The sequence below is a fragment of the Arachis hypogaea genome, chromosome 16 (assembly GCF_003086295.3).
Source record: "Arachis hypogaea cultivar Tifrunner chromosome 16, arahy.Tifrunner.gnm2.J5K5, whole genome shotgun sequence".
Taxonomy (NCBI): domain Eukaryota; kingdom Viridiplantae; phylum Streptophyta; class Magnoliopsida; order Fabales; family Fabaceae; genus Arachis; species Arachis hypogaea.
In genome coordinates, this window is record NC_092051.1 from 34,172,297 (window position 1) to 34,197,183 (window position 24,887).

General features: G+C 37.7%; 1 pseudogene; it reads right to left on the reverse strand.

Annotated features, from left to right (window-relative positions):
• LOC112756971 (organic cation/carnitine transporter 4-like) overlaps window positions 1-23,891 on the reverse strand; it is a 33,289-nt pseudogene extending 9,398 nt beyond the window's left edge.
• Between the last annotated feature and the right edge of the window lie 996 nt (window positions 23,892-24,887).

Below are 24,887 nucleotides of genomic sequence, written 5' to 3' on the forward strand. Positions count from 1 at the left end.
ATTTTATATGCTTTTTGGGGTTAATTTCATATAGTTTTTAATATGTTTTAGTTAGTTTTTAGTTTATTTTCATTAGTTTCTAGGCAAAATTCATATTTTTGGACTTTACTATGAGTTTGTGTGTTTTTCTATAATTTCAGGTATTTTCTGGCTGAAATTGAGGGAACTGAGCAAAAATCTGATTCAGGCTGAAAAAGGACTGCTGATGCTGTTGGATCCTGACCTCTCTGCACTCGGAATGGAATTTCTGGAGCTGCAGAAGTTCAATTGATGCGCTTCTAATTGCATTGGAAAGTAGACATCCAGGGCTTTCCAGCAATATATAATAGTTCATACTTTGCTCAAGGATAGACGACATAAACTTGCGTTCAATGCCAGTTCCATGTTGCAGTCTGGCGTCCAGCGCCAGAAACACGTTACAAGTTGGAGTTCAACGCCAGAAACAGGTTACAGCCTGGCGTTGAATGCCCAAAACAGCCCAGGCACGTGAGAAGCTTTAGTCTCAGCCCCAGCAAACACCAAGTGGGCCCCAGAAGTGGATTTCTGCACTATCTATCATAGTTTACTCATTTTCTGTAAACCTAGGTTACTAGTTTAGTATTTAAACAACTTTTAGAGACTTATTTTGTATCTTATGACATTTTAGATCTGAATTTTGTATTCTTTGACGGCATGAGTCTCTAAACTCCATTGTTGGGGGTGAGGAGCTCTGCTGTGTCTCGATGAATTAATGCAAGTATTTTTGTTTTCCATTCAAACATGCGTGTTCCTATCTAAGATATCCATTCGCACTTCAACATGAATGTGATGAACGTGACAATCATCATCATTCCCCCACGAACGCGTGCCTGACAACCACTTCCGTTCCACCATAGAATGAATGAATATCTCTTGGATCTCTAAATAAGAATCTTTGTGGTATAAGCTAGATTGATGGCAGCATTCAAGAGAATCCGAAAAGTCTAAACCTTGTCTGTGGTATTCCGAGTAGGATTCAGGGATTGAATGACTGTGACGAGCTTTAAACTCGCGAGTGCTGGGCATAGTGACAAACGCAAAAGGATAGTAAATCCTATTCCGGTACGATTGAGAATATGCAGATGATTAGCCGTGCGGTGACAGTGCACCTGGACCCTTTTCACTGGAAGGATGGATGGTAGCCATTGACAACGGTGATCCACCAACACACAGCTTGCCATAGGAGGACGTGCGTGCGTGAATCAGAAAACAGAGGAAAGTAAAATTTCAGAAGACAAAGCATCTCCAAAACTCTAACATATTCTCCATTACTGCATACAAGTATAATTTGTGTTCTGCCCTTCTTACTTTTTACAATTCAAATTAAAAATTATTATTGATATTATATCCTGACTAAGATTTACGAGATAACCATAGCTTGCTTCAAGCCAACAATCTCTGTGGGATCGACCCTTACTCACGTAAGGTATTACTTGGACGACCCAGTGCACTTGCTGGTTAGTTGTCCGAAATTGTAAGAGAGTAATGTGAACATTGACATTACAACTTCGTGCACCAGCAGCCTTCCCAAAACCACCACAACTGGCGACAATATCGCCCCTATTTGCCCCGCCTGCATCGTGCACCCTAGTGCGGCGTTCCTCACCACCATGGGGAACAACTCGGCCGTGTAAATAAACAATAAGTTGTAGGTTCCCGCCATCCCAAATATTCCCAAAATACCACACACCATTCTAACTAACATCCACACTCCAACATTCCCCATTAAACTACCCAATAAACAAAACAAACCACTGAACCACATTGTCCCTATTGTCAACGGCTTCCTCCCAAACTTGTCCAACAAAACCGCCGTTATCCCATACGTCGGCATCTCTGCCACCGCGTTCAGCGCCACGTTCATGTAAAGGTTAGTATCAAGATTCACCACGTTCAAACTCAGACCAAAGTACACAATAGCGCAAAAGAAGTTAATTGCCACCATTAGAATCAACCTTATTCTAGTGACTGGGGATCGAAGAAGAGAATGGAGGGGATGGAGGACGCAATGTAAAGCTCGCGCTATGTTTGGAAGAATAGGCAATGGCGAAGAGGATGGCAATGCCTATAGAGAAGAAGTAGAAGGTGGACATTCCGGCGATGCCACGTTTTGTGGGGCTGATGGGCTCGGTGGCAAGAACGAATGCACATAGGCCAACGCCACCGGTGCTAACGCCGGTGAGGAAGCGGAGAATGACGTAGATCCAATAGGCTGGGGAGAATGCTGTGAGGCAACCAAAGATGGCATTTAAGGCACAAATCACCATTAGTGACCCTTTCCTCCAAGAAATGAGTCTGACAGGTGACCAAATATTCCAGCACCTAAAAAATACAAATTAATTCTATGATTAAACAACAATAATAATACTAGTATATAAATTATTTTTTACATTGATATCAAAATTACTTTCATAATTTTGAACCTACATTATTTCTCTTTTTTGTGATTAATTGATTTTTTTATGAGTATTTTGAATATGCAATATATATATATATATATATTAGAGAAGAATATATTTTGGAATTAAACTTTTAGTTTACGAAAATACTTTTAGATTAAGAAAGTGTTCAGAATTATTCAAAAAAAAAATCTAATTATATTACAGTATCTTTTATCTAAATTTAAAAATAAAATATTTTCTATTTTCATTTATTAAAATATTTTATTATTAAATACTATATATAGTCTAAGATAGAAAATATTTATTTTTCTAGTAATGCAAATATTTTATGAAAAATACGTTAAGTTTATACTTTTTAATTTTATAATTGGACTAAGAATAATATTTTTTAATGTTATTAGGACTTAGTATGTTTTATTATGAAATAGAGTTGGATAATTAGATTTAAGGCTTTACAAATCTAAATGTTAGATTTATAGTTTTAATTTTTTAAATATACAAATTTAATCCTTAAATTATGTTCTACTAAATTTTAACACTAATTAAACTTTTCTATTTATGTTATACGAAATTTTAAATTTTGTGAATTAGATTTATTAATTAAATAAAAAAATAACAACCATAATAAAAAAGACATCAGATTATCATTACAGTATAGGAAGATGTTCACGTGTGTCACTCTATTTGCTTGGAATATAATATATCAATTTCTACCCCATTGAGATATATATTAAATAATACATGTGGTCAAGATTTGGTGAATAATAATATTGTGCATATCAATCACGAAAAGTCTAAAAAAATCTGCAACAAATTTTTCTTTTTTTCAGTTTGGAATGCATGAAAATATTCAATCTACCCAATTTAGACTATTTCATTATAATATATAATGAGTCAATCTGTCCATGACTTATGTGAATTATGTCAAGCCATTTTTTTTCAAACAGTTTTTTACAGTGAAATTTTATTTTTTATTTTTTATTTTTTTTAAATTAACTCTTAAATACATATGTTATCATTAATTTTATAGAATTAAAAGTTCATTAAAAAAATCGATAAAAAATAATGCTAGAATATTTAATTTTGCTCATTTTTTCATTTCTCTCAAATTTTTTTTATTTGTGTAAAATCTTAAAATTTATTATTTTATATATCATTTTCATATTTCACTAACAAAATAACAAAATATATATTAAAAGTTTTATTCATATTTTGTAATTTTATATATGAAATATATGTAAATATTTTACCTACATATTTCGCTTCTATATAAGTAAAATATACACAAACTGAACCAAAGAGAAAAAAATATATATATTTTAGATCCTATACTAAAAAAATTGTATTTTTACATTTAATGTATTTTTTATTTTTTATTTTTATCTAAGATATTTTTCAAACATATTTAAATTATCAAATTCCTATTGCTAAATTTTTTAACCATATTCTCTCCTATTTAATTTATTATTTACTTAATTACGCTTTGACCGGGTTTTACATTCTACTCCCGTAATAGAAATTTTCGCCCTCGAAAATTCCATCTGCCACCACGAGTACGTGAGTGTAGTCTGCCTTTATATCCAACGCATAGTAGTCCCAAGGTGTTTTTACTCTGCGCGCTTCCATTGCCACGCTCTGATTCCTCTATCTCCGAGGGTCTCGATCATTCGTCCAACGCCACTACAAGAATTTAACAGATTAGCGACAGATTTTTGCGAGAAAATTTTTTTGTCACTAATTCATCACTAATTAGAGATAAATTAGCAATGCACTAACGACAAACTTAATAAACGGTCACAAAATATCCGAACTTGAGAATAACGACTAATTAGCGAGAGATTTACGAGTAAGTTTGTTTCTCACAAATTGAGTTCTGTAGCTAAAATAAGAGTGGGAAAAATTTTCTCGCTAATTTGTCACAAAATAATTAGCGAGTGACAACGTTCTAGCAAATCAGTCACTTGGGGGTTCAATCGAATAAAAGTAAAGTAGCGAGCGATATGATTGTCACTATTCCGTCGCAAATGTTTGATATACAATTAGCGAGAAACAATTTACGCACTAGTTCGTCACTAAATAAATTTTGTGGGAAAAGGCTAATTAGTGAGGAACAATGTTACTTTCGTCATCTCACCAACTCACATCTTATTAAATCTCAAATCACGTCATCAATAATATTACCATCATCACTAATCATAGTCATCATCCCACATTACTATAATCAACCAAGAATCATCACCATGCCATAATCATACTCCATCACTATCCTCTCTCTCTATCAAGCCAATTACCACTAATCACAGCTCAACTCCGAGCAAAACCTCCAGACTTACTTTCTTATTCCTAAACCCTCAAATTTATATATAAATTTCTGTTTTAAAGTCTTTGACTAATTAATCAAAACTCTCTTCGTTTTGAAAAGTCAAATGAGTTTGAAATAACAAGTTAACAAAATCATAAGAATCCGATTTTCTTTAATAATTTATAAAAGCATTCGAAACATATCTCTTTTGTTAAAATTACTCAAATCAAAAATCATTTTTCAAAATCATAACCAACAATCTTTCAAACTCTTGGGGAAATTTTGACGGCACCTTCCCTAAAAACTGGAGTTTGCCACCCGTCACGGGTTCCTTCAAACCAATCTCAGTACAACATCAGCATTTCAATTTAATGGTTTTTAAATTCGTCTTTCAAAACCAATCATTCTCAATCTAAATCCAAGGTCACCATGACCAAATATCATAGTACTCATCTCTTAAACATGACGACTTACACTCATTCATCATCTAAATCCAATTACGCATCAACGATCATTTCCTCATCCATTTCAGAACCATCCAAGTTCATAGCCACAATTTATCCTAATTATCTAGAATCATTATCTGCATTAGTTCACTAACCGTTTAATTACTCAAAGCATAAAGCATTTCTAATCATACCCTACTATTCCTTATTATTACCATACTATGTTAACGCTCCAGCAAGCTTCTACTGCGCTACTCTAATCATTAACCACCAAGAATCCAATCATGAATCAATGTCATATTCCCTTATCGAATCACAAAATCTAGGTCCACTTTTAAGCTCTCTCAACCAGACAGGAATAATGCTCACGCTCATCGTGAGACTCAATCGCATCCTCTTAAAAATCCTTGATCTCTATACTCACATTACCTAATCGTTTAAAACCTATCATATCCACTGCCTAACAATTTGTCATCCTCCAATTTCTACACAAGTGCTCGATTTTCACAAACTTTCATTCCCATTCAAATCCAACTATTCCAAGGTCATTTACAAGCCCCTTCTGCCCTAAATCATCAGACTCCAATCAACTCAAACCTAATTAAACAAATCGTTCAAGCAACTATCCACCTCTAAGTGTTCCACTCAACAATCTAAAATCAACACACTATTCCCACATATACCACTGCCAAGATTCCTATCATGGCGTTCCCTCACCAGTTCATTCTTGGGAATTCCTCCCCGGTTACTTCATTCAAGTTCATGAGACACCATTCGAATCTTGTCCACACTAGACAAGCGATATTGAGGTGATCAGACTCAATATCTCAAGTTAAGTGCTTCAATTTACCAAAGGTACACTCATGGACTTCATGCTAGATGTATCGGTTAGATACCCTAACTAGCACAGGCACAGACTCAGAGTATGCATTGAAGCATAAGCAGTTCCATCCCTCAGGCTCACAAGGACGAACTGCTCTGATACCATAATGTAGTAAAATTTAAAGGAGTATTAATCGAGAAGCCTAAAAAGAGTAAAAATAATTCGCAAAGTCGTATCACTCACGCATCGACAACTAAAAGATAAAGCGTGAAGTCGAAAGCGATATACAGATAATATATATATATATATATATATATATATATATATATATATATATATATATATATATATATATATAACATAAGTAATTAGCCACTAGTCGTGGCCCGCAGAGTTTAGGCCGGCTAGGGTACAGTATGAAAGTAGTTGATAACAGTATCTCATAATCTCTCCCAAAAGAAACATAAGAGCCTCTGTAGGCAAGTTCAAAAGAGTTCAATACATAATATAAGCTTTTCAAAATAAAGGTGGAGAGATTCTAAGCAAAATATAAAGTAGAGAATGTAAAGATCTTCGCCGTCTCTCAGATGAACCACAGCTCACTTCTGAGCACCTGGATCTGCATCTGAAAAACAAGAGATATATACGGAATGAGAACCCCCGACCCATGGGTTCCCAGTACGGTAAAAGTGCCAAATAAATACAATGCATTGTAATAAAAACTCGCTAAGCATCTTAAACTTCCTTTCACCAAATATTCACCCTATGTTCTTGCTAATCCATAAATAGGCAACTGTCATAAGGGAATGCTAAGTTTGATTCATATTCCTCATGCTTCCCAACTTTCTAACTCTCCGATGATTCACAATCAGAATTATAAACGAAACCATCCCCAGTCATTCTATCTCAACAATTCTATATCGTTACCTCATATCCTCACCTGAAGCAAGTGAAATCACTTCACTGTGTCTACCCAGGGAGCTCAAATTATCTCATTCAATAATCATCATCATTATTCAATTACATCATCAACTCATCTCATCAAGAACAGCCCTCAGCGTCCACCGACACCAGCATAAGGGACCTCTCAGTTGTACAAACACAAGCAATACAGACAAGTAAGACACAATTAAAGTACAAGTGGAACAAGTAGCACATAATCAGGTAACATAGCATATATGATATAGCAATCCAAAACAAATAGGCAAACCCAAACAATTCAAACATATGCAAATAATGTATGCCTGTCCTATGGCTGATGATATCATCTGTCGGTTATATAGCCAATCCGACATGTCTTGGTAGCTAACCATGGACTGAAACACCCATCGCGGAGCAAGTAGGTTTGAGCTACAACCCTCTTGCTACTACCCGCTCAACCCAGAGCCAGTGGAATAACCACTACTACAGCTACTACCCAGGCGGGTGTTTAAAAGCTCAACCTGGAGCGAGTGGAATCACCACTGCTGTCGCTACTTCCCAGGTGTCACAATCTCTGACTTGGAGCAAGTGGGACGAACCACAACCCTCGCTACTACCCAGGTATCACAATCTCTGACCTGGAATAAGTGGGACGAACCACAACCCTTGCTACTACCCAGGATCTCAAAACATACATTCATTCAGTTCAGAATCAATCATTATTGTTATCAAATCTCAAACATTAACCTGAAGCAAGCGGGACAAATCACCACCCTTGTTACTACCCAGGTATCACAAATATACATTTATTCATAATCACCCCTCATTATTATCAATTCTAAGACAATGACCCGGAGCAAGCGGGATGAGCCACGACCTTTGCTACTACCTAGGTATCACAGACATACATTCATTCCAAACACCATAATTAAACTCATTTATCATAATCCTTCTTCCCATCTCATACCCGGAGCAAGTGGACAACGCCACTGCCTACTACCCGGGGTCACACATCACATTCACCATGTTCCACAATTATTCCCTTACCACATTTAGTCATTAATCATATACATATACATACTCAGCCATAATTCAATTCTTATCACAACCATCCGGCTCATACTGTACAGAGTACTTTCACCTTCATCCTTGGCAACTCATAGAATTATCATTACTCATAATTCATCATTGGTTCTCACTTTACTTCATCCACAAGTTACCACATGTCCTATCTTCTTTTCATTACTAGGCATACTATAAAAATTTAGGGCTTAAAGGATGAAAGTGGAGGCTTAGAAGTATGAAATTCGGCTTTAAAACTCAAAAATTAATTTCTGCCGAAAACAAGGTCATGCGTGCGCGTTGCCCACGCACACGCATGGAAGGCTGAAAAAGTAGAGTGACGCATGAGTGTTGCCCATGCACACGCGGGAGAAGTATAGACGTAGGGTGACGCGTAAGCATCAGAGTACGTTTTACCAAAAAATTTACTAAGTTTAAAAAGCTGCAGGATCACATTTTCAAACCCCAAAGTTCCAACACACATAACTTCTTCTACAAAATTCTTTTTTCATCCATTTCTGAACCGTTGGAAAGATCGTTGAATAAACTTTCATAAAAATCTAATTTTGAAGAATTCCAAACTTTGTGGACTGAGTTACGAACCGCCAAAGTTGGTCAAAAAATCAGTTTCTACCCAAAAGTAAAAATCACCAATTTTTCCAATATTCACAAACCAAATTCATTTCCACTCATCCAAATGACTACAACCCAATCACATTCACATAATTACACTCAACCAAATCCAAACCTACCTCATCTATACAATTTCACCCAAAACCATCAAATTTCACACCTCAATTCCTCAAACCTTATTATTCAATAATCAAACCAATTATTCACACATTCAATATCTAAAATCCATCCAGTCTCTTATATCATCACACAATACATACATCAACTTATCTTCTTTATCTCTTTCCGGCCTCCGACCCAATTTCACAATTTAAATGCATATTCCACAAACCAACATTCATTATCCAATTCACCAAATTCTCAACACACCAAACATACAAATTCACACAATTCTCAACTCAATCATTAATTCACATTACATATCAACTATGCATATTAGTACCAACCATTTGCACAATCCAAACTTATCTTAGGGGCATCTAGCCTAGGAATTCTCATCACACCACACGATACTTAAATGAAACTTATTCTTGTAGCCAAAATAATTGAGCTTATTCTTGAGAGTCTCCACCAACCCTTAGCTCCAAGCCTCACCAAGGTCCCATAAGCAATATCAATCTTCAAATTGTGCACCAAAATCACCCAATACTCTAACATAATCAATTTTCACACTTATAATCAACCTAGGATTCATGAAATTGATAAATTACAAGGGTTAGAGAGTTTTTTACCTTAACCCACGAAATTGGTTGATGGAACTCACTAATGGCTCATACTAGAGTACTCCTAAACAACCAAAATCACAAGATTTCCTCAAAACCCAAACCAAATTCGAATTTAAAGAGAAAAACAAAACTGGGCAGAGGACAGTGGAATACTTACCACAAAAATTAGATAAAATTGTAGAAGATGAGAAGGGCAATGCGTGGCCACAAACGGCTCGTCAATCGGAGTTCTGAAGAGAAATTTATGATTATTTGAAGTTTGGAAGGCTAGGTTTCCTTCCTCTCTTCTCTCTATCCGCCCTCCTCATTTTTAGGGTAAATAAGCTGAAATGCTCATAACTAATATTTATATATGTTGGGACTTAGGCTCACTTTGGCCCGGTTCACTTGGTTTAATCCGTTGGCCCAATTTTGGGCCAAAACCTCTAAGATTAGAGTTTTAAATCGTATTTTAAATATTTCTATCTTCCCAAATTATAAATTCTTATTTCTTAAAATTATTCACTTCTAATTAATTTTCTCAGCTACAGTACCGTACAGATCGCAGCCAATACTGCCAGTCAAATTTCCAGTGCACATTTTTATTCAGAAAACTATGTTTTCCGACTCAAAAAAATTCACTGAATCCAAATATCATATTTAAATTATCAAATTCCGATTGCTAAATTTTCTAACCATATTCGCTCCTATTTAATTTATTATTTACTTAATTACGGTTTGACCGAGTTTTACATCTTAAATATTAAAACATGTAATTTCATAAAAAAAATTCTTCAAATTAAAATTTTAAAATAAAAAAATAATATTTAGCTATATCTAATAAATTTTAGTTTTCAATATCACATGTTTATGATTTGTTCAAAGATAGATTATCAAAAAAACTATTTAATAAAATAAAGTAAAATTTTATTATTGAGTTTTGATTGCTTAATTGATATGAAAAAAATAAATTAGAAAAGACTTGAAGTTATTTTATGGTAAAATATTGATATATAACTAAAAGAATTTGCATTCAACTTTCAAGTAATCTTTAAAATAAATTCAAATTCTATTTAGATGATTTATTTGATCAAATCAAACTTTATAATTTTTTTTTTTTTGGTGACATCAAACTTTATAATTTAATTATCAAATAATAATTAAATAATAATTTAACAAATATTAAAATACTTATTAGTATATGATGAACTTATAAATTTTAACACTAAACAGATACTAATGTAACAAATAATAAGTATTGCTATTTAACACTAAATTTAACACTAAATTATTGCTATTTAAATTAGTAATTATTTAAAATAAGTTAAATTAGTAATTATTTAGCACTAACCAGATACTAATTTAACAAATAATAAGTATTGCTATTTAACACTAACTTAATAATAAATTAGTAATTATTTCTATTTAACAATAAATTTAACACTAAATTATTGCTATTTAAATTAGTAATTATTTAAATTAATAATTATTTAAAATTAGTTAAATTAGTAATTATTTAACACTAAACAGATACTAATTTAACAAATAAGCAATTAATGATACCAATTAAGATTGCTATTTAACAATAATTTTCAAAGACATAATAACATGAAGTAATTATCATAATAATTGCACGCCAAAAAAAAAATTAGTACTATTTTATATTTTCTCATTAAAATATCCTATTATTAACAAATATTATATATAATAATTATGACCATAAATAATTATCGTATTGTCAGTCAATTTAATAATTATATTTATATGTATATAATTTAATAAATAAGATATATTAATTTTTTTTTCAATGAAAATTATTATTAATAGCAAACATAATTATTGTATTGAGAATTACATACATAACAATTATACTACTTGTTTAGATAACAAAGTGCGAAAACGTTAATAATTTATACTAACACATTCAGTTAATATTACTATTGTTTCATTAAATTATTATTATTATTTAAATTGAAATTTTAAAAAAATAATTATTCTGATACTTTTCAAAATGTTAGAAAGTAATCATTATTATTTATATATTATTATATAACAAACTGAATTGCATACATATTATTATCGTATCATTTATATCTTTCGATATTATAAAACAGAAAAAATATATACATGAAATATATTTATATTTAATGTGTTTTTAACTTTTTTTAATTTTTTTTATTCAAATTCATTTGGCAGATAAGATGAATCTTGAAAGTAGCAGTTAAAAAGGATTTTATCTGTAACACCCTACCATACAAAGTCTTATGCTTAAGTTATAATTTCGAGATGGCAAGGTATTACGACCTCTAGAAGTAAAATTTAGTACATATAGTAGTATGAATGATTGATTATAACTAGGAGCCTTTGCAGAAAAAGGGGTAAACAAAAACCATAACTCGAAAGCGCAACACTCCGATCGATAACGTAACAAACAGGGATAAGCTAACGCGAGATTATATATATACAAAAGAGTGTCAAAAACGGGAATATCAAAACTCAAATCCGGATGCGAAGATAACCGGTCCGAGCATAGCAATATATACATATAATAAAATAAGGAAACCCCAAAGGAAACCCAAAGGGACACAAAAAACAGAGAACCTAGTCTCCAAAATCTCCTCTAAGAGGAGTCATCACAGTTTTTATTATTCAATGGAGACAAAAGTATCTAAGAGAAATCATAAAATCAAACAGAGTCCCGAGAACAAGGATCTTCGCTAATCCAGAAGTCTCCAGCATGCCTCAACGAGAAGCCTCGCGTCCTGCATCTGAAAACCACAAAATCCGCATGGGTGAGAACCAGAGGTCCCCAACATGGTAACAGTTCCCCATATATAACATGTAATAATAGAGGAAAGCCGAAGGCAATCCTAGGACTTCCTCCAGATAATATCAAAGCTTATAAACAAGTTAAACCATAAGTGGCAACTGACTAAAGATCCTTCAGTCTAACTAATATTTCCCTTTCCAATTTCTTCAGACCTCCCAACCACCAGCAGGAGTATAATGTAGCAATCACAGCTAAATCAAACAAGAGATATACAAATAGGAACAGATAAGGCATTTAGACAATTAGCAAGTAATATGCAGTCAAATAGGCAATCTCAAACAATTCATATAGTAGGAATATGATGAATGCCTATCCCTAGTAGCTGATGATATCATCTGTCGATTATAGAGCCAACCTGACAAGTCCTGGTAGCTAACCATTGGACTGTCCCTCTGTCGTGTCTCCCCAACTCGAGTTATACTCAACAAATCGTGATCATAATCATGATCCATATCCATCACCCTCACTGGTGAATATTTATGGGGGTGAGCTCATCCGGAGCTTTCACAGTGCCCGGCCACCCTGACGACATAGGGTCAAAAGAGCTTTGAGTCTCAACCTGGAGCACGTGGTGGCTAGCCACTGCTTCCTCTCAGGGAAACCCTCATCTCCGATAGTGGAAGTGCAAACATTCACAATTCATTCAACAGCATATATGCATTTATACTTAACCATAATCATGGCTCCGCCGTAACAAGGCAATGATCCAGCCATCCGGCTCACGGTTAAATCCATAACCATCCAATTCATTAACAAATACGGCCCTTCGGCCCATGGCATAACAAGCACTTCTACCGCCATCCTTCACATCTCACATAATCATCTTTGATCCTTATTGATCATTCATTTTTCCCTTGCTTCACTCGCAAGTTACCACATTCACTAGCTCCTTGTCTCATTGCTAGGCATATCATAATGATTTAAGACATTAGTGGTGAGATCGGAGGCTTAGAAGTATGAAATTTGGCCTTTAAAACTCAAAAATCAACTTTGGGATGAAAACAGGACCACGCGTACGCGCACTTCACGCGCACGCGTGGATGGCCACAAAACTCATCGACGTGCAAGCGTCATACGCGCAGACGCGCGGATTGAAAAATAGCCAAACGACGCGCAAGCGTCAGCCACGCGTACACGTGGGTGCTCTTGTGCCCCAGGCACAAAACTGGCACAACTCTGGCACAACTCTCGGGAAAATAGCTGGGCATTTGGTGCAGCGCATCGACGCGCCCGCGCACACCATGCGCACGCGTGGATGGTGCTTTCTTGAAGAACGGCGCGTACGCACCAAGTGAGACTACGCGCGGAGGGTCATTCTGCTAAAAATTTTCTAAGTTAAAAGCTGCATAATTCACAAATTCAACCCCCAATCTTCCGACGGACATAACTTTCTCATTTTAAATCGTTTTCCGCCCGTTCTTCTAGCGGCGTAGACATCCCGGATCCAATTTCATTTTTAAACAAGTTTGGTACAAAACGAGAATCTGTTGTCCAAGTTATGTCCCGTCAAAACATGCCTGAAAACCATATTTTCATACAAAACCACAAGGTGCCATTTTCAAAACAAACTATTTTCAACTCTTTTCAAAATCAACCAAAACATGCCAATTTCACCTTTTTCAAAATCAATCAAAATGTACCAAAATCAACATCAAGCCATCCTCAACTCACACATTGACATTTTACCAAAATTCCCAAACCACCGTCTAACCATTTTAACACTTCTCAATTTAATGGCTACAGGGAAAACACAATATCATATCACACATCCTTCCTCATCCCAATTTCCGATAATACCATTTCCAAATCAAACATCATTATACATAATCATCATCATACTCACCATCAACATGGTACCACCCACCAATTCAACCTCAATCATTCATCAAGCATATAACACAACATGCAGTTTCTCATATATCACACAATCAAGGCATCAATATTCATAATCACTTATATGATGACATCATATATCTCAACCATTCAATAACATCATCAATTCAATGCCTATCTTAGGGCCTCTAGCTTAAGTATTTCCTACCACATTACATATTAGATACGAGAAACCGAGACCATACCTTAGCCGATTTCCCAAGCTCAACCGGAGCACTTCCAAACCACTCGTCCACAAGTCCTCTAGGTCTCAACACCTCCAAGAACAGATTTTTAACACCAAAAATTCCTTTTCAAGCTTTCCAAGGTCTTAATCAAGCCCCAATATTCACATATACACAACCTAAGCCACAATCATCATACCCATACACAACATCTCAATACCCAAACATCATAGAACAACAAATTACACTAGGGTTGAGAATCTTACCACACCCAAGGTCCAAGGAGACAAGATTAATCTTCTCCTTCAAAAGAGTTGGGTCCTATAACATCAAAGAGCCCAAAATCTCAACATTTTTGCTCATGAAACTCGAAATCAAGGCTGGAAATTCGAAGAGAAAAACGTGGATTACCTCAAGATTGATTGTATGGATTTTGTAGAGCTCTCAGCAATGAACGCGTGGCCGCAAGTAGTGCAGCGATCGGAGCTTTAGATCAAAAGTTATGGTGGTTTGAAGATCAAGTGAGAGATAGAAGTTTGAGAGAGTGTTCTTCCCCTCCCTTACTCCATTTCAGCGTGTGTATGTAACAAATAAGGAGAGAGAGTACTAAAAACTAGGGTTTTGGCTTAGTTTAGTTGGGCCAAGGACCCACTTTGGGTCCGGTTGGCCCGATTTGGCCCGTTCGGTCCAATCTTGGTCCGATTTCTATAAAATTGGTACCGAAATTCTCGTCTCAATCTCCTCTATCATCTTTAGCCATAAAAATCACATTTTTGGCTTTCTAGAATAAATTCTCATTTATGGGTTAATTAGTCGTTAATTAACCGGGTTTTACATTCTACCCACCTAATTGGGAATTTTGCCCACAAAATTCAAATTCAATTACCTGAGAATAAGTGCGGATAATCCGATCGCATCTCCGACTCAAGTTCCCAAGTGTGTTCCTCAATACCGCCTCGACTCCATGCCACTTTGACTAATGAAACCTCTTTTCCACGCAACCGTTTGATACTAGTATCATCAATTCTGACTGGAGCCACTGGAAGCGTCAAATCTTCCCTTAACTGAACCGATTCAAGTTCTAACACATGGCTAGCATCAGGAGTGTACTTCCGAAGCTGCGACACATGAAACACGTCGTGCAGGTTTGAAAGATGAAGTGGTAGAGCCATCCGATATGCCACCGGTCCAACCCTTTCCAGGATCTGAAATGGACTGATGTACCGAGGATTCAACTTCTTTGCTATAATCGCCCTACCTACTCCCGTGGTTGGAGTAACCTTAAGGAAAACATGATCTCCTTTCTCAAATTCCAAGGGCTTCCGCCTCTGATCGGCGTAACTCTTCTGGTGACTCTGCGCCATAAGCATCCTATCTCGGATTTTCTTGACTTGTTCAGTGGTCTCAGCTATCATCTCCGGCCCCAACAAGCCTTTCTCTCCAGCTTCATACCAACATAGCGGAGATTGACATTTTCTCCCATACAAAGCCTCATACGGAGCCATTCCGATACTCGCATGGTAACTATTATTGTATGCAAACTCCACTAACGGCATATATCGATCCCAACTCGCCGGCTGGTCCAGAACACAAGATCTCAACATATCCTCTAGTGTTTGGATCGTCCTCTCGGATTGACCATCTGTTTGAGGATGGTAAGTCGTACTCAAGCTTAGTCGGGTTCCGAAAGCTTTCTAAAATGCACCCCAAAACCTCGAAGTGAAGCGAGGATCTCTATCAGAGATTATAGTATCCGGTACGCCATGAAGTCTCACAATCTCCTTTATGTACAACCGTGCTAGTTCCTCAAGGGTGTAAGTCATCCGAATGGGTAAAAAGTGGGCTGATTTCGTCAGTCGGTCCACAATCACCCAGATAGCATCAAAACCAGTCCTAATCCTTGGCAATCTTGACACAAAGTCCATTGCAATAATTTTCCACTTCCATTGCGGAACCTCTAAAGGTTGCAACATTCCGGAAGGTCTTTGATGTTCAATCTTTACCTTTTGACAGGTTAAGCACTTTGAAACATATTCCGCCACATCATTCTTCATACCCGGCCACCAAAACATCGCCTTTAAATCATGGTACATCTTAGTACTTCCCGGGTGAATGGAGAATCCGCTTTTGTGTGCCTCATTTAAGATATCTTGCCTCAAAGTGCCAATATCCGGCACAATGATCTTACCTTTGAATCTCCATAACCCATATTTTTCTTCCGACACTCTTCACTGTTTCCCTTGCTCAATAGCCGGTAACACCTTCCATAACGCTTCATCATTCTCATGGGCCTTTAGGAGTTCGGACTTAAAGTCACTTGAGATTTCTAATCGGCTCAAACACAAAGTTCCAGATACTTCTTGAGCACCAATTTTTAGACTCTCGAATCCCTTGAGCAACTTCTCCTCTTGAAGCATCATCCAAGCCGCATATAACGACTTCCGACTTAACGCATCCGCCACTACATTCGCCTTTTTCGGATGGTAATTCAACTCAAAATCGTAGTCCTTCAATAATTCCATCCACCTTCTCTGCCTCATATTAAGCTCTTTCTGATCAAAGAGATATTTCAAGCTCTTGTGATCGGAGAAGACTTGGAACTTAACCCCATAGAGATAATGCCTCCACACCTTCAAGGCAAACACGACTGCAGTGAGTTCCAAATCGTGCGTAGGGTAACTAACTTCATGAGGTCTCAACTGTCGTGAGGCATACGCCACCACATTATGATGCTGCATCAGCACGCACCCTAGACCCTTTAATGAGGCATCACAGTACACCTCAAAAGGCTCGTTCGGCTTAGGTAACACTAACACAGGTGCAGTGGTCAACTTTTTTTTCAATGCCTGAAAGCTCTCCTCGCACTCAGGAGTCCAAACAAACGGAGTGTCTTTGCGGGTTAACTTTGTCAACGGCAAGGCTAATTGTGAAAAGCCTTTGATGAACCTTCGATAATAGCCAGCTAAGCCCAGAAAACTCCTTATCTCAGTTACTGTGGTTGGTTGCTTCCAATCTATTACAGCCTCCACCTTAGCTAGATCTACAGCTATCCCCTTCTTACTCACCACATGACCCAAAAACTTCACCTCACTCTTCCAAAACTCACACTTAGACAGTTTCACATAGAGTTTCTTCTCCTTTAGGATCTGCAACATGATCCTCAAGTGTTCCGCATGCTCTTCTTCAGTCTTGGAATAAATTAGTATGTCGTTAATGAAGACAACAACGAATTTATCCAGAAACGGACGGAACACTCTGTTCATATAATCCATGAATACTGCAAGAGCGTTCGTCAACCCAAAAGACATTACAGTGTACTCGTAATGACCATAACGAGTCCTGAAAGCGGTCTTAGGGATATCCTCACCTCTCACCCTTATCTGGTGATAACCGGATCGCAAATCGATCTTGGAGAAAACCCTAGCTCCTTGTAACTGATCCATGAGATCATCAATTCTCGGCAATGGGTACTTATTCTTTATTGTGACCTTGTTCAGCTGCCTGTAATCCACACAGAGCCGCATACTCCCATCTTTCTTCTTTACCAGTAACACTGGAGCACCCCACGGGGAAAGACTTGGTCGGATAAAGTTCTTACCCAACAAATCCTCTAACTGAGACTTTAGCTCGGCCATCTCTAACGGTGACATTCTATAAGGAGCACTTGAGATTGGTCCCGCCCCAGGCACCAATTCAATAGCAAACTCGACCTCTCGGTTAGGTGGAAATTCATCAATGTCATCGGGAAACACTTCCGAAAACTCACACACCACCAGAATCTTTTCCAACCTTTGATCATCACCCGAAACACCCGCGGTTAACAACAGGATACCCTGACATTTGATTCCGGAACAGTTCACCATCATCGAATTCAAGTAATAATTATTCACCACAACCGGTCCTCCTGTATCTTCCGGCATAAAGTATACCGATTTTGTAGAACAATCAAGCAGGACATGGTTCTCAGATAACCAGTCCAATCCCAAGATAAGGTCAAGACCGATTATCGGTAAGCAGATTAAATTATGGACAAAATCACGCTGCTTGAACCTAAACGAAACTTTCGGGCATCCTAGCCTAGTTATCATGGCCTCATGGGTAGCATTATACACTTTTAGGTCATAACCTAAGGTTACGATCTTCAATCCTAACTCATGGGCTTTCTTAAATGCAATGAACGAATGCGATGCTCCCGAATCAAATAAAGCATTTAAAGTTTGACCAGCTATTTCACAGTTACCTCGGATAAGTGCCTCAGATCCCTCAGCATCTATAGCTGAAGTGGTGAACACCCGACCAGTCTGCTGTGCTTTCTCAGCACCTTGTTTCTGCTTCTCCGAAAAATTTACGGCTTTATGCCCCGCCTTTCCACAATTGTAGCACAAACCCCATCCGGCCTTGCATGGTGCTCCCGGATGGTGACTTCCACACCTAGTACAAACTTGATCATTCTGAGGCTGCTTCCCAAACCTTTTCCCTTGGGAGTTGTTGTTGTTAGGCCTCCTAAAAAAACCTCCCCTCTTGAAAGGTGGACCTCTAGGTGCAAAGCTCTTCCCTCGGTTCTGTGGGAATGATCCTTTGTGACTCCCTCTCTCAGCAGTCGCCTTCTTCACGCACTCTTCAGCAACTCTACACTTGTTCACCAACTCAGAGAAAGTTTTGATCTCCATTGGTCCCACTAAGCTGAAAATATCACTCCGGAGTCCTCCTTCATACTTAACGCACTTCCATTCCTCATATTCCACCGGAGTCCCTTAACACATACGAGAGAATCTGAACAGTTCCTCAAACTTGTCAGTATACTCAGATACAGACATAGTACCCTGCTTCAGCTGCAATAATTCAAGCTCCTTGGCCGTCCTAGCAGAAGTAGGAATGTACTTCTTATAGAACTCCTCTTGGAAGACATCCCAGGTGATATAATCGTCACCCTACTGCAGGAGGCATCGGATTCCTTGCCACCAATGCGACGCTTCCCCAGTGAGCAAATAGGTAACAAACTCCATACGCTGCCCTTCAGGTACCACCTGCGCTTGCAGTGCTCGTTCCATGGCCTGAAACCATGTATCGGCCTCAGTCGGGCTAGTGGTTCCCTTGAACTTAGGTGGATTAACCTTCAAAAAGTTTGCCAGTGTCATCGGACCCTGAACTCCACCTCCATCATTACCATGGTTGTTCATCTGTTGACCAAGAGCCTCAGTAGTGGCTTGCATAGCAGCAGCCATGTTCTCCATCGCAGTTATAAAGTTCACCGGGTCATTAGGGTTAATCTCTGGCGCACAAGCGTTCGTATGACCTCTCCCACGGCCTCTACCGCGTCCACGAGGTGCCATCTGGTTCCTATACACACCAAACAATCGATATTAAGTTGATCAGTCTCAATATCGGAAGTTTAGTGCTTCAAAGTCCCAAATGCATGCTCATGAACGTTTATGCCAACTATATCAAGTAGATATACTAACAGCACATAACACACATACAGAGGATGCACAGAAGCATAGTCAATCCGTCCCTCAGGCTCTACAGGAACGAACTGCTCTGATACCATAATGTAACACCCTACTATACAGAGTCTTATGCTTAAATCATAATTCCGAGATGGCAAGGTATTACGACCTCTAGAAGTAAAATTTAGTACGTATAGTAGTATGAATGATTGATTATAACTAGGAGCCTTTGCAGAAAAAGGGGTAAACAAAAACCATAACTCGAAAGCGCAACACTCCGATCGATAACATAACGAACAGGGATAAGCTAATGCGAGATTATATATATACAAAAGAGTGTCAAAACGGGAATATCAAAACTCAAATCTGGATGCGAAGATAACTGGTCCGAGCATAGCAATATATACATATAATAAAATAAGGAAACCCCAAAGGAAACCCAAAAAGACACAAAAAACAGAGAACCTAGTCTCCAAAATCCCCTCTAAGAGGAGTCATCACAGTTTTTATTATTCAATGGGGACAAAAGTATCTAAAAGAAATCATAAAATCAAACAGAGTCCCGAGAACAAGGATCTTCGCTAATCCAGAAGTCTCCAGCATGCCTCAACGAGAAGCCTCGCATCCTGCATCTGAAAACCACAAAATCCGCATGGGTGAGAACCAGAGGTCCCCAGCATGGTAACAGTTCCCCATATATAACATGTAATAATAGAGGAAAGCCGAAGGCAATCCTAGGACTTCCTCCAGATAATATCAAAGCTTATAAACAAGTTAAACCATAAGTGGTAACTGACTAAAGATCCTTCAGTCTAACTAATACTTCCCTTTTCAATTCCTTCAGACCTCCCAACCACCAGCAGGAGTATAATGTAGCAAACACAGCTAAATCAAACAAGAGATATACACATAGGAACAGATAAGGCATTTAGACAATTAGCAAGTAATATGCAGTCAAATAGGCAATCTCAAACAATTCATATAGTATGCATATGATGAATGCCTGTCCCTAGTGGCTGATGATATCATCTGTCGGTTATAGAGCCAACCCGACAAGCCCTGGTAGCTAACCATTGGACTGTCCCTCTGTCGTGTCTCCCCAACTCGAGTTATACTCAACAAATCGTGATCATAATCATGATCCATATCCATCACCCTCACTGGTGAATATTTATGAGGGTGAGCTCATCCGGGGCTTTCACAGTGCCCGGCCACCCTGACGACATAGGGTCAAAAGAGCTTCGAGTCTCAACCTGGAGTACGTGGTGGCTAGCCACTGCTTCCTCCAAGGGAAACTCTCATCTCCGATAATGGAAAGTGCAAACATTCACAATTCATTCAACAGCATATATGCATTTATACTTAGCCATAATCATGGCTCCACCGTAACACGGCAATGATCCAGTCATCCGGCTCACGGTTAAATCCATAACCAGCCAATTCATTAACAAATACGGCCCTTCGGCCCATGGCATAACAAGCACTTCCACCGCCATCCTTCACATCTCACATAATCATCTTTGATCCTCATTGATCATTCATTTTTCCCTTGCTTCACTCGCAAGTTACCATATTCACTAGCTCCTTGTCTCATTGCTAGGCATATCATAATGATTTAAGATATAAGTGGTGAGATCGGAGGCTTAGAAGTATGAAATTTGGCCTTTCAAACTCAAAAATCAACTTTGGGATGAAAACAGGGCCACGCGTACGCGCACTCCACGCGCACGTGTAGATGGCCAGAAAACTCATCGACGCGCAAGCGTCATACGCGCGGACGCGCGGATTGAAAAATAGCCAAACGACGCGCAAGCGTCAGCCACGCGTACGTGTGGGTGCTATTGCGCCCCAGGCACAAAACTGGCACAACTCTGGCACAACTCTCAGGAAAATAGCTGGGCATTTGGTGCAGCGCATCGACGCACCCGCACACACCATGCGCACGCATGGATGGTGCTTTCTTGAAGAACGGCGCGTACGCGCCAAGTGCGACTACGCGCGGAGGGTCATTCTGCTAAAAATTTTCTAAGTTAAAAGCTGCATAATTCACAAATTCAACCCCCAATCTTTCGACGGACATAACTTTCTCATTTTAAATCGTTTTCCGCCCGTTCTTCCAGCGGCGTGGACATCCCGGATCCAATTTCATTTCTAAATAAGTTTGGTACAAAACGGGGATCCGTAGTCCAAGTTATGTCCCGTCAAAACATGCCCGAAAACTATGTTTTCATACAAAACCACAAGGTGCCATTTTCAAAACAAACCATTTTCAACTATTTTGAAAATCAACCAAAACATACCAATTTTGCCTTTTTCGAAATCAATCAAAATGTACCAAAATCAACATCATGTCATCCTCAACTCACACATTGACACTTTACCAAAATTCCCAAAACCACCGTCCAACCATTTTAACACTTCTCAATCAAATGGCTACAGGACAAACACAATATCATATCACACATCCTTCCTCATTCCAATTTCCGATAATACCATTTCCAAATCAAACATCATTATACATAATCATCATCATACTCACCATCAACATGGTACCACCCACCAATTCAACCTCAATCATTCATCAAGCATATATCACAACATGCAGTTTCTCATATATCACACAATCAAGGCATCAATATTCATAATCACATATATGATCACATCATATATCTCAACCATTCAACAACATCATCAATTCAATGCCTATCTTAGGGCCTCTAGCCTAAGTATTTCCTACCACATTACATATTAGATACGAGAAACCGAGACCATACCTTAGCCGATTTCCCAAGCTCAACCGGAGCACTTCCAAACCACTCGTCCACAAGTTCTCTAGGTCTCAACACCTTCAAGAACAAATTTTTACCACCAAAAATCCCTTTTCAAGCTTTCCAAGGTCTCAATCAAGCTCCAATATTCACATATACACAACCTAAGCCACAATCATCATACCCATACACAACATCTCAATACCCAAACATCATAGAACAAAAAATTACACTAGGGTTGAGAATCTTACCACACCCAATGTCCAAGGAGACAAGATTAATCTTCTCCTTCAAGAGAGTTGGGTCCTATAACATCAAAGAGCATAAAATCTCAATATTTTTGCTCATGAAACTCGAAATTAAGGCTGGAAATTCGAAGAGAAAAATGTGGATTATCTCAAGATTGATTATATGGGTTTTGTAGAGCTCTCTGCGATGAACGCGTGGCCACAAACGGTGCGGCGATCGGAGCTCTAGATCAAAAGTTATGGTGGTTTGAAGATCAAGTGAGAGATAGAAGTTTGAGAGAGTATTCTTCCCCTCCCTTACTCCATTTCAGCGTGTGTGTGTAACAAATGAGGAGAGAGAGTGCTGAAAACTAGGGTTTTGGCTTAGTTTAGTTGGGCCAAGGGCCCACTTTGGGTCCAGTTGGCCCGGTTTGCCCCGTTCGGTCCAATCTTGGTCCGATTTCTATAAAATTGGTACCGAAATTCTCGTCTCAATCTCCTCTATCATCTTTAGCCATAAAAATCACATTTTTGGCTTTCTAGAATAAATTCTTATTTATGGATTAATTAGCCGTTAATTAACCAGGTTTTATATTACCTGAATCATGAATTACGTTATTCTAGAGATATGGCTTTAGTTATTTCACTTATTTTAGAAAATTGAAGAGGAGGGGGGTATGTAAGGGTGTCAAGGGAATTAGTTGTAATTGAATGAATCTATATACTTAAATAGTGAAAGGTTCTATATAAATGAATTGCATAAAATCACTTATATTTATGACTATATAACTTTATTTTAAGGTTTAACTTTACGTAAAAAAAAAAGAAGTGAAAGTAAAAGTAGCTCACCAATCATACATCCTACAAAGAATAAAGCTTGGACAAGCCCAATTTTAAATTTGTCGCCGCAAATAAGTCCCCACTCCAACACGGTGGCGCTGCCACGTCCAGCAACCCACTCCTACTCCTCCGGCGGGATTCGCAGGTGCTCCCAACCACTCCGCAGGCGGCGGCAGTGCATCGCCACTCCGGCTCGCGGTCGGTGAAGATCATGACCATGGAGTGGCAGGCCTCCAGCTCTCACGCGAGGCTTGTGAAGATGAAGTGTCTCAACTGCCATTTTCCAAACTCTCCGCAATACTTTTGGAGCATTTCATCGATGCAGAGCTTCTCCGTCTCTGCCTCCCTTGCTGTCATCTGCACCAGCAGCGTACTGAGCTCGTGGTTGTTCGAGGACAGCATGGTTGCCATTTTAAAACCCTCTTAGCACAGATGTATGAAACTTGTGTTAATTAGCTAGGGTGTAGGTAAGAGAAGGAGAGGCAGAGAGATTAGAGAGTGGTTGGATTATTATATAGTTTTGGAGGGTGCCATTTAACAGAAGTTTCTGAATGTCTTTGGCTCACGTGGCAGGTTATTTATATATGTATGTCTCTAATCTAATAGAACTTCAATATTGTCCAATAGAAATTGGGAGCTAATAATGTTTTGGAATTCCACTGTACCGTCACCGTAGTAATGTCATAAGTCCTACGAGTATATGTGAACGTTATTATCATGAATCTAACTACAAAAGAGATGAGGTTATTTACAACTCAATTAATCATTTAATATTATTAGTAAAGATTTGATAATAAGCAATGTTATTTCATTTGATTTATACTAATTTATTACAAGAACAGAAATTGTTTGTTATTCTAGGGATATGACTTTAGTTATTTCACTTATTTCCTGCTAAAGAAAATTGATATTTGTAAAACTAAATTGTTGTTTACTTTTGCATATTTAATGTATAAGGTAACTATTAATTCTATAAAAAAAATTTAGTTATCTAAAATTAAATTTAGATTAATATATCAAATAAATATAAATTTAAGTTGAAAATAATAGAAGACTAAGTGGCTAACTGCCCAAAGTAGTAAAAAAAGTTTCGCGCTGGAACAAAAAAGGAAGTGATTCTAAATTGGGAAAAATGATTGGCTGATTGGAAGTGAATGGTTTAAATGGAGTCATGGACAGAATAAGAGACTGTGGTTTTAGGGGAGGTTGGTATTAGATAACATATTAGTTCAATACATATAAATAGTATCTGTATATACTAGTGGTTCGTAAGATGAGTTTACAACATTTTTGACAAGATAGTCTGTTAACATTGTACTTGAATATATATATATAAGACTTAAGGGAATCAGTTGCACTTGAACGACTCTATATACTTAAATAGTGAAAGGTTTTATATAAATAAAT